Source organism: Myodes glareolus, chromosome 6, assembly GCF_982192425.1.
Source record: "Myodes glareolus chromosome 6, mMyoGla1.1, whole genome shotgun sequence".
In the NCBI taxonomy this organism is placed as follows: domain Eukaryota; kingdom Metazoa; phylum Chordata; class Mammalia; order Rodentia; family Cricetidae; genus Myodes; species Myodes glareolus.
In genome coordinates, this window is record NC_142031.1 from 112,885,405 (window position 1) to 112,896,015 (window position 10,611).

A 10,611-nucleotide genomic window follows, 5' to 3' on the forward strand; every position below is an offset into this window, starting at 1 on the left:
TTAAATTTGGCTCAGGTTTCTTGGTGGTAAATCAGCCCCCAGTTCACACTAATTTCGTTGGCTGTCATTCATCAGCTTCGGAATCCTTATTTATGTATCTAAGGTTTTTGATGAACAGAATTGGGGAAAAATTAGTGACCCCCAATAAGGCCATGTGCCATCTAATAATTCTTGATATTAAGGCATGGCCAAGCTATTTGGTCATCAAGGAGGGTAGATCTTGTCCCATTTAAGGTCATGGTGTGTTTTCCTTGCTTCTTTGCTGCAAGCATATAACTGGGTCATATGAAGAGAGGGTGTGGCCCATATACCCTTGAACTTGAGCTGGACCTAGGGTATTAGGCATTCAGAGAGCTGGCAGGACCCATTGATGTCACTCTAAGGCCTTTGACTTTATGTCATTCCTCAGACAACCACCTCATCATGTAAAGTAATCCTGCAGTAATAGGTGTGACCTAGGTCATACTTGAGGTCAACTTTTTTCCTTGATCTCTGGAAGTCCTCATATAAGAAGACCTGGGCACAGAGGATTTCCTGGGTGTAGCCCACACATCCTTGATCCCAAACTGCACTCTTGTAATTTGATGCTCATGTGTGGCCCAGATTACTTGAAAGCAATGATGTCTTAACACACCTGATGTGAGAATAGCGCCTGTGTTGGAAGAATAGCAGGTGCATCCCACAAACCATGGTGGTACCACAAGAAGATTCTAGATTAGCATTGATGAGAGTTCATCACCTATTATGTAATGTCAATCATCAGTGCAAGAATAGTTATGGGTGAGTCCAAATTTCTAAGTGAACATTGTATGGATTGGGTCACAAATGAGGCTATGGTTGTCCAACGAAATAAGTTGATGTGAGGTAATGCCTGGCCTCAGACCAGGTCAGTGTCGTGGGTATGTTCATTTCCTCTGGTCATTAAGGTGATGTTTGGTGTCTTTAAGGCCTGGCTCCTTTGTGGTGAGATTACGTCCTGGGTAGGCTAGAAGGAGGATGTGACCCACACACCCTGTAAGATAATAACATTCCTGACTACTTAGAGATTCAAAGAGCTGCTGGGTTTCCTTTGTGTACTGTTCATAGTCTTGAACCCATGTTAATAATCATGTTATCATCAAGTTCCCCTTCTTGGAGGGAACAATGTGTCCATATTTTAGTTAATGAGAACAAGGTAAGCTCTGGGTTTGTCCAAGATTCTTGTTGAGCAATCTATGGCTAGAATTACATGAGAGAAATGCTTGCTATTAAAAGAAAAATTACATCAAATAAGGTGCAGAGTGCAGTATGACACCCTTTTTGGTAAGATATGTCGGCGTTTTAGGTTATTTAGGTGAACCCTTGGTACATTATGGCAATGGTGTCATCCTTGCTCACATGTTGAGGATGTTGTCTGGATTGAATGAAGCATGTGTGTGAATGAAGCATCCATGTCTCTGGTACTCAGGATGTCAGCTTATATTGGGCAGTATAGGAAGTATTGTGGGTTAGTCCAAGATTGTCAATGAATAAGCTGGGATGTGTCTGCACTAATGCCTTGGTTGGCTGTAAAATAAGAATTGAAATTAAGGCCTTGATCAGAGTGCCTCAGGGTGCAAACAGTAGCCACATGTTTTTTTCGCAAAGTTTGCCCAGGCAAACTTATTTGTTTGGGTTCAGGCTTCTTTGGGAGAGGATTAATTTGAGCTAATATCACATTCGATTTTGTGCCCGGACTTCCTCAGTGTTAGGGTTTGGCCCAGGCCTTTTCCATTTGAGGGTTTGGCCCAGGCCCACATCTCTTCTTGTTTTCGGCCCAAGATTCCTCAGGTTCAAGAACTGGTCCGGGGCTGTATCTCTGTTTACTGTGGGCCTTGTCTTCTTCAGCTTCTGGGATGGCCTGAGATTTTCTTGGTTGGACCAGGCCTCTTTTATTTGAGAGACTGGCCCAAGCCAACATATCTTCTATTTTTGGGCCCAGGTATCTTGAGCGTGAGGAATTCACCTAGGCCCACATCTCCTTTTGCTGTGGACCAATGTTTTTTTCAGGGTCAGGTTTGGCCTGAGCACATGTCTTTTCTTGGTTTAGCCCAGGCCTTTTTCACTGGCGAGATTACCTAGGCTCCTATATCTTCTCCCTTTGGGTCCAGTTTAAGGGTCAGGGATTGGACAAGGCTGTATCTCTTCTTGCTTTGGACCTTAGCTTCAAGGTCAAGATTGGCCTGGGCACACTCTTTTTTTTCCTTTGGTTTTTATTTAAAAAAATAAGACTCTTACTTTTGAGGGGTGGGCCCAGTCACACATATCTTCTCTTTTGAAGGGGGGCAGTTTCTTCAAGGTCAGTGATTAGCTCAGGCAACATCTCTTCTTGCTTTGGTCCCAAGCTTTTTCAAGGTCAGGATTGGTCCAGGCACACTCATTTTCTTGTTTTGGCCTGGGCTTCTTCATTTGAGGGACTGGTTCAGGCCCCATACTTCTGCTTTTTGTTCTAGGATTATTTAGTGCCAGGTGTACAGCCAGGCCCAGTCTTTCTATGATTTGGGCCTGGGTTTGTCTGATTCAAGGATTATCCCAGGCCCATTTATCTTTTGGCTTTGGGCCTGGGCTTCTTCAGGGTCAAGGTTGGCCCAGAAACATTCATTTTCTTGGTTTGTCCCAGGCCTGTTTCATTAGGAGGATTTGCTAAGGCCTTCTTAGCCTCATATTTTGGGCCCTGGCTTCTTCAGGATCAGGATTGGCCCTTGGTACACTCATTTTCCTGGTTTGGCCCGGCCTCTTTCATTTGAGGGTTTAGTCCAGGCCCACATCTCTTCTCTTTGAGCCCAGGCTTCATTAGGGTCAGGGATTCACAAAGGCCCAAGTCTCTTCTTGCTTTCGGTCTGGGTTTGTCTGGTTCAAGAATTGGCCAAGGCCCAAATCTCTTCTTGATCTGGGACTGAGTTTCTCCATGATCAGAATTGGCCCAGGTACATTTATTTTCTTGGTTTGGCCCAGGCCTCTTTTATTTGATTGACCCAGGCCCACATTTCCTCTCTAATTGGGCCCTGGCTTCTTTAGGGTCAGAGATTTGCTCAGGTCCACATCTCTTCTCATTTTGAGTCCAGGTGTCTTCAGCGGCAGGGCACCTGTTTCTCTTTAAGGTTGAGGTAGTGGATCATTTTGAGTCCATGTTTGTCAAAAGCTTTGACTTAAACCTTGGTTTACTGTCAGCATTTCTGGGGAAAAAAAGGCAGGTGGACATTGATAGAGGAAAATACTTGGTGTCCTTCTCTGGCATCTCAAAGGTACTCAGAACATCATTGACCTGTCCTCAGGGAAACAGACACAGTTCACATGAAACAATTATACATTATACAAACAGAAAGATGAAATACATAGGAGAAAAAGCTGGTTGGAAAGTCCTTCCTGATGCATAGCTGACTGTGTTTGTGGTGGAGAGCACCCATGAGCTCATGTGGAAAGCTTGCTGCTTCTAAGTTGTGAGACCCACAATAGGGTCCCACCAAGGCCCCATGATGCATTTCCATCCTTCTGTGGTCATATCTCATGATGGAATACCAGAGGTAGTTAAGAGAAATAACAGAGCCTAGTCCTCCATGTGTCTAGAGGATGCCTTGCTAAGGCATTGGGTTCTGTGAATGGCTTTACGGGGTCTCTTTCCTGTGTGGGGATGGTGTCCTCTCTCTGTATGTCACACATGGCCATGCTCTGTGAGGGTGACTCTGGTCATTGCTATTGCAATCCTTCAAAAGATCACATCTGTCTTGTCTGTCAAAAAACCCTCAGACACTGAAATGTACCTTCTGTACCCCTTTCAAAAGAGCCCCCTGCCAAGTACATAACCTTCACTTCAGGAATTTTCTTCACTTCAGGAATTTTCTTCAGTCACTTCCCTAAAATGGAAACTTTTACTTATGAAAGCTGTGTTAAATCTCCTCCTGGGTTAAAATCCTAGCCCACTATAATGAACTCTGATACCATCAGAACTAGGTTACACCAATGACCATGACAATGACCCTCATGTGAGGTCACAGAGGCCAGGTCTCACTCTCTTTGGGAAATCTCAAATGTTGTCTATGCACACAGATGTCTTTTAGACTGGTACTCAGGGGAAGGCCCTGAAGGTGTCCCTTAGATCATTTCTTGGGAACAAACTCACACCCAGTTTTCCTTCTCCTTTAGGGAACTTCACTCCTGTGAAGAGCAAGGTCAGTGGGGATGGGTCACACTCAGTCCTACTGTGCAAAGTTCACATCATGGTCTAACATTTTTGCTGCTCGGTTTAGCAGCAAGTTTCTCTTATCATGAGATTTTAAGTGTGCCATCTGTGGAATTTTGGGTACTAAACTGATTGAAAATTTTAGCCTTCAACCTGTCCCCTCACCACCATTGAACACAGCTTGGAGTAGGATTGCCTAGAAAACAGTATGCCATGAAATTTCCCTTCCTGGCCCTGTCATGGTAGTCGATGACTTCTGAGAATGTCACGCACTGGAGAACAGCCTAACGGTTGAGCTCCATCCCGTCGCAGTTTGGAACCTAGAGTCAGCTGCTGTCACCTTTTCTGACAAATGCAGGTGGAGGTTAGCAGAAGAAAACTGATGTAATCCTCTCACACATATACATGCACATACAGATTCAACCACAACCATATTAACACAGCTTTCATAAGTAAAAGTGTAAGTTTGAAAATTAGGTGGAGAGAGAATGTGGCTAAGCTGGGAAGGGCCAAATATTGTTTATAAATGTTTGTTTAAATTTAAAGGGGGATATGCTATAGAGATTTGCATTGGTATAGATCTTGGACTATTGATACAAATTTAAGGTCAATTTTGTTTTATGTATATTTCTGCTCTTGGTTAAGGCACTGTGTTTGTGCAGCTCATTTAAAAATTATATTTTATATTTAATAAATTATATATATTTTTATATATTATATAATTATATATAATATATTATAAATATATAAATAAATTTATATATTTAACAAAATTCTATTTTATATTTTATAAATTATATTTTATATTTAAAAAATATACATTAAAAATATAATATATAATTAAAAATATAGGTTAATAGATAATTGTCTATAATGTCAAGCTTGTAGTCATGTTAGTTAGGTTTTCTAGATATATAAAGATATATTTAAGTTAGTTAGGTATTCTTCAAATCTTTCAGAGACCTTCAGAATATGGCATTTAAAATGTTTTAAAAACTTAGATTTTTTTCATGACAATGATACACATCTGCTCCTGGAAGCACCAATCTACTTCAAGAGGATGATGGGCACTGAAGAGGCTCCTCATGGAGTTTTTTAGCCATTTGGGTAAGAAACTGCTCTTGCCTGGACTGCTTAACTGAACTTGCAGGACCCACAGAAAAATGACTGCTGAACTTGTCTAAAGGTGAGACAATTCTTCAGGGTTCCTGTGATATGAAAGAGACTGCTAGACATTCTGTAGGACACAGAAGAACGTGCCTGACAAAATGCCAATATAGGTGGAACTGTCTTTGAAATTTCCTGTTTCATAGAAAAGTCTGCCAGATACTATGGGCCTGTAGGCTGAAGATGGATGCTCCAACGTTACAGAACAACTTTGGGTCTATGGGATAAGAGATTATGAACCCTCACAGAAGGAGGTGACTGAGAATAATGGGGCAGAGACCAGGGAGGGTTTTTCTTCATGTCAAGCTTGTACATCACTTTTTTTTAAAAAAGGAGCACAAGTATTAAAATTACAACTATTAGATTGATTGAAAGTTGTTTATGATCATAATTTCTTATTTCCAGAAGAAGGAAATTCAGATGAAGAAGTATAGGACAGAGTTCAAAAGGATGTTGAAAAGGCATATAGACAAGGAGAATGGTACTGTTGATTTGGGGTCACTGAGGCTATAGAATAATGCTCTTGTTCACTGTAAAGATATGTCACTTGTTTTAGTTTAATAAAATGCTGATTGTCCAGTATCCAGGCAGGAAGTATAGGTGGGGCAACCAGACTAGGAGAATTCTGGTGAGAGGAAAGGCAGACACACAGTCACCAGCCAGAAGCAGAGGAAGCAAGATGAGAATGCCTTACTGAGAAAAGGTACCAAGCCACGTGCCTAAATATAGAATAATTATGGGTTAATTTAAGTTGTAAGATCTAGTTAATAATAAGACTGAGCTAATAGGCCAAATTAATATAAGCCTCTGTGTGTTTCTTTGGGACTGAACGACTGGTACCGGGCAGGACAGAACCTTTGTCTCTACATAGTGAGCTTTAATTCAGACTGTTAACCAAGTGCTTAAGGATGATAAGGAGAATGCAAATAATAAGGGAGAGATGGAAATTCATTTTCCTTGACTGAACATAAACTGGATGACCAAGCTTTAAAATTAGTGGAAAAAAGGAGATTTTTCCCAGCAATGCAAAATCAAATGTAAAAACAAGGCCACTCATCCATGACCACGCTGGTGACAATTTCCTCAACTCCTTTACTGGAGCCTCTTTTACATACATATCCTCCATTGCCTGAAAATGACCCTGAAGCATGGGGTGAGGGATTTTGTAATCAATCTAATCTTGAATTCTCTCCACTTCCTGATGAGGATTAAGAGAGCCTACGGAAAAGCCCACTTACAGCCTAGGCAAGCTTGGGCCCATCAGGGAAAAGGAATTTGGTTCTCAAGTTCTCCCTGGCCTCATGAGCTGGACTTAATGTTTCCAGTGCACTCACCAATCTATTTAAACTTTAGAAGAAGAAGAGATGGCATTGGACGGTTCTATCAGATTATCTTGAGAGGCAAGAAAAGAATCATAGCTATTTGAATCCAGACTAAAAGAAGTGTTGTGTATTCTGTGGATCATCATTGCCTTTAAACTCCCTTATTTTCCCCACTACATTGTCTCCTACAAATATTACAGCACAAGAGGATAAACTTTGGGATGGGTTTATTTATACCATAAGGGTCATAAAATACTAGCTGTTTATCCTACTCTTCTTGCTCAGTTAATAAATCAGGGAGAACTGGATGTCAACAATAATATGGATTTGATCCTTGAAGTATTGTGCTACCTTTAACTAACAGTTTTTAAGTGTGTTACAGAGCTGTATGGATTTCCAAATTCCATTTGCATGTTACTATGGAAGATAGGAAACCATTATCCAGCTGGAAAACTATGGGATTTTCTCTGAATTTGTGATTACAAAAAAAAAAATGCCTAACACCCTCCCATTCCACAGGCAGCTCCTTATTTTATTGGTGATTCATCTAATGGTATAGGAGGGACTCATGGTCCAGATATTCATCAATCTCTTAATACTCCTTTTCCTCACCCTAAAGAGTGTAACTGGCTGCTTTGATTCATGTATTGCAGTTAGTTCACAAACCCTTAAATATGAGGTTCTGCTTATCTTGTAGGATTAGTTCCAGCAATAGAAGCTGCTCTAATTTTGTCTTCACATCCTGTTGTGCTCCTATTACTACAGGATGTAGATGGAGACTGTGTATTGGTTTCCCTGCCACCAAGATATGAATAATTACACAGAAACCACATTAATTACAACACTGTTTGGCCAATAGCTTAGGCATATTCCTAGTTAGCTCTTAAATCTAAATTAACCCATTTCTATTCATCTATGTATCACCATAAGACTGTGGCCTACTGGTAAAGTTCCGGCATCTTTCTCCTTTGGCAGCTACAAGGCATCTCTCTGACTCCACCACCTTTCTCCTTGCCTTTAGTTTAATTTTCCTGCCTAGCTCTATTCTTCCCTGCCATTGGCCGAAATAGCTTCTTTATTAACCAATGGTAATAAAACATATTCACAGCATACAGAGAGGAATTCCACATTAACAGGAACAGCAACAACTGGTGAAAACCTGCACACAGCTTACGCTAGTACTCACGCACACTCTAACCTCCCTGGTTTTATTGCAGAAGGAAATAAGCAAGCCAGTGCATTAACTTGCCCTATTTTCACTTCTCCAGAACAGGAACACCAACACCTGCACACCAGTGCTAACAGACTTCATATGCAACACCACAGCCTGCTTAGACGAGAGAGACAATCAGAGAAAGAGGGTCCTATCTGTGCTTCTTTATATTGTCACAGTCATGTACTGGAGTTAATCCCAGATGTAAGATACTAATAATTATGGAAAGTGGATGTCATTCACTTTGCTGTTATACCTTGGATGTCATACCTGCACATCTGCATAGATACAGGTATTTCTTATAACCCTCAAGGTCGGGGTATAATTAAAAGGGCACAAAGAATATCAAGAAAATAATTATTTTAAAATTTAAAAGGGGGAACACTAAGGAATATTTTGCACTTTTCTTATTTACTCTAAATTTTTAAAATTTGCCTCAAGGTGATACCTGTTCAAGAGCTCAAGAACGTTCCTCTGAAGAACATTCTGAAAGGCCTTTAAACAGGCCTGTGTGGTAAACATCTGGAGACTTGGAAGCCCGGCTGGCTGAGGGGATGGGGAGGGGATATACATCTGTCAGTGCAGATGGATCTACTGAGGCATTATGGGTTCCTCTCTGGCTCCTGCAGCCCCAGGCCAACAAGAAGGAGGCAGAGGACAACAAGATAGTGAAAGTCACCAGAAAAATAGCAACCTTCCAGCTCTAGCACAAAAGGAGATATTATTAACCCTATCATGAGAAGGGCCAAGTTAAGACCCTGTGCACCAAGGGAGAAGACATTCTATAATACACAGAGTCTTACATCACCAGAGAATTCTCTGGTGATGCTAGCATCTGCCTTTGGTGCTTCTGAACATGTCTTATGGTCCTTGTCTTCCTTTATATCAGCTCATAGGTTAGATGGATTCAGCTTCTGTTAGCTTTACTAATGACTCTGTGTTTATGCCTCGACTTCGGAAATGCAAAAGACTCATTCATCCATCTGAAGAAGGGACTGTGTTTTTGCATAGGACATTATAACATTTGCATTCTGATTAGAAGGCAGATATGGGCTTACATTTACCAGACACCAGAATTACCAATCAGATGGGTCTGATTTCAAGCTATTCTCTGGATTTCTCTGGTCAATATGATAATGAAAACCACATCCAACAGTATTTGATGTAGTTTAGATTCTATTTATATTACTCTTTTGTATAAAAATTATAAATATGTCCCTAGTCTTTGGTCCAGATGAAAATGTTGACATGAAAAAGGAAAAATTCAACATGGTGAACATATGTTAATTGATCAGGGTCCTCATGGAAGATGTGTTTCTAACTGCTCCTCAGATAATATTCAGTGGTCTAATTATAATGATCAGCTCCATGGCATATTTATACTTAACACTATTTTCCACTCTGAACCACGGGGTTGTTCAACTTGGCAACTTGAGACCCAGTTCTCCCTAAGCCTAGGATTTGATTTAAAAACTAACTGTAATTTCAACAATGACATACTTGGAAAATCTGCCAGGATTAAATTCTGTACAGACATGGGCTGGCAATTTCACTTGCACCTGTCCCAATAACTATGCATCGACTTTAATAACTCCTTTCACATTGCTTCTTGTGTAAAGTTACCCTATGATTTCCCTAGAGATAGCCTTAACATTAATCTTACTCTGAATAGTGTTGATTATTTTGATTGTAAATTGCATATGTGCATCAATAATACTATTCCTTTCAATAAGTCCCTACATTCTATTACTCTATTAAACAGTTACCTGTAACTCTGACCAGACCCTGGGAAGACAGGCCTATTGCTGGTATCATATCTAATACAAGTCCTAGGTTACTAAAAAGGACAAAATGTTTTATTGAATGACTTTGTTACCATCATAGGAATAATTGCCATTGCAACAACTGCGGACAGCTTCATAGCATTTACCTGATCTGGACCTAAGAACTAAATTGACCTAGACAGCTCAGCAGAGGAAAAGGATGCAAATGTAGTTAATACAAGTTTGATCAGAGCACGCCTTCCTGAGAAACTGAAGACTTAAGGAAGCAGCTAGCATTAATACACATAAACTGGCTTGGATGGAAAGTAGTGATCTGTGAAGTTGTGATAAGACAAGCAGACACAATTAGGTAGAGAAGTGAACAGGAACATAAGGGTTTGCACAGCTTTTCCTCGGTCTCATCTGACAAGAATGCTATTTTCTTCTTGGTAAAGGGTAGATGGGGTGGGAATCTTTCATTTTTGTCTTTTGGAAGCAACAAGTATCAGAGCGATCTTCTTGCGCCTCCTGATTGTTTCATGTCTTAAAGTATTTCTTATGCCAAAGTAGCATATTTGGGGTTGTATTTTCTGAAAGAGCCCCCAAGGGCAGAAACTTTGGTTTTTATAGGATTATCCCAGGTCTGACACTCACAAAAGGGTTAGTAAAATTGAGGTGACATCATTTTGTAATCCCCTATGTTGGGGACTGCAGACCCCCAGACCCTGAATTTTCTATGACCCTTTGCCTGCTGGAGTAAACAGCTTGTTTTTCTGTCTTGCAGTTGCTCTGGGCATGAGGTCCTCATGAGTTCCTGATGGCAGGGGAGTGGTCTCTGGGGGGCTTGCAGCTGAAAAATCCCGAGAGCTAAGGCGTGGTCATTAGTCAAGGAGAGCCCTATATAAGCTGCCCTGGAACACAATAAAATTGGCATTCTTGTTTCAAGGA

At 40.8% G+C, this 10,611-nt stretch overlaps 1 long non-coding RNA gene across 1 annotated transcript; it reads left to right on the plus strand.

The window, feature by feature from the left end:
* Positions 1 to 5,039: 5,039 nt before the first annotated feature.
* Positions 5,040 to 10,611, plus strand: LOC146894408 (uncharacterized). The gene is made up of 2 exons (XR_015002475.2): positions 5,040 to 8,192; positions 8,342 to 10,611. It is a non-coding gene; the product is annotated as an uncharacterized LOC146894408 (long non-coding RNA).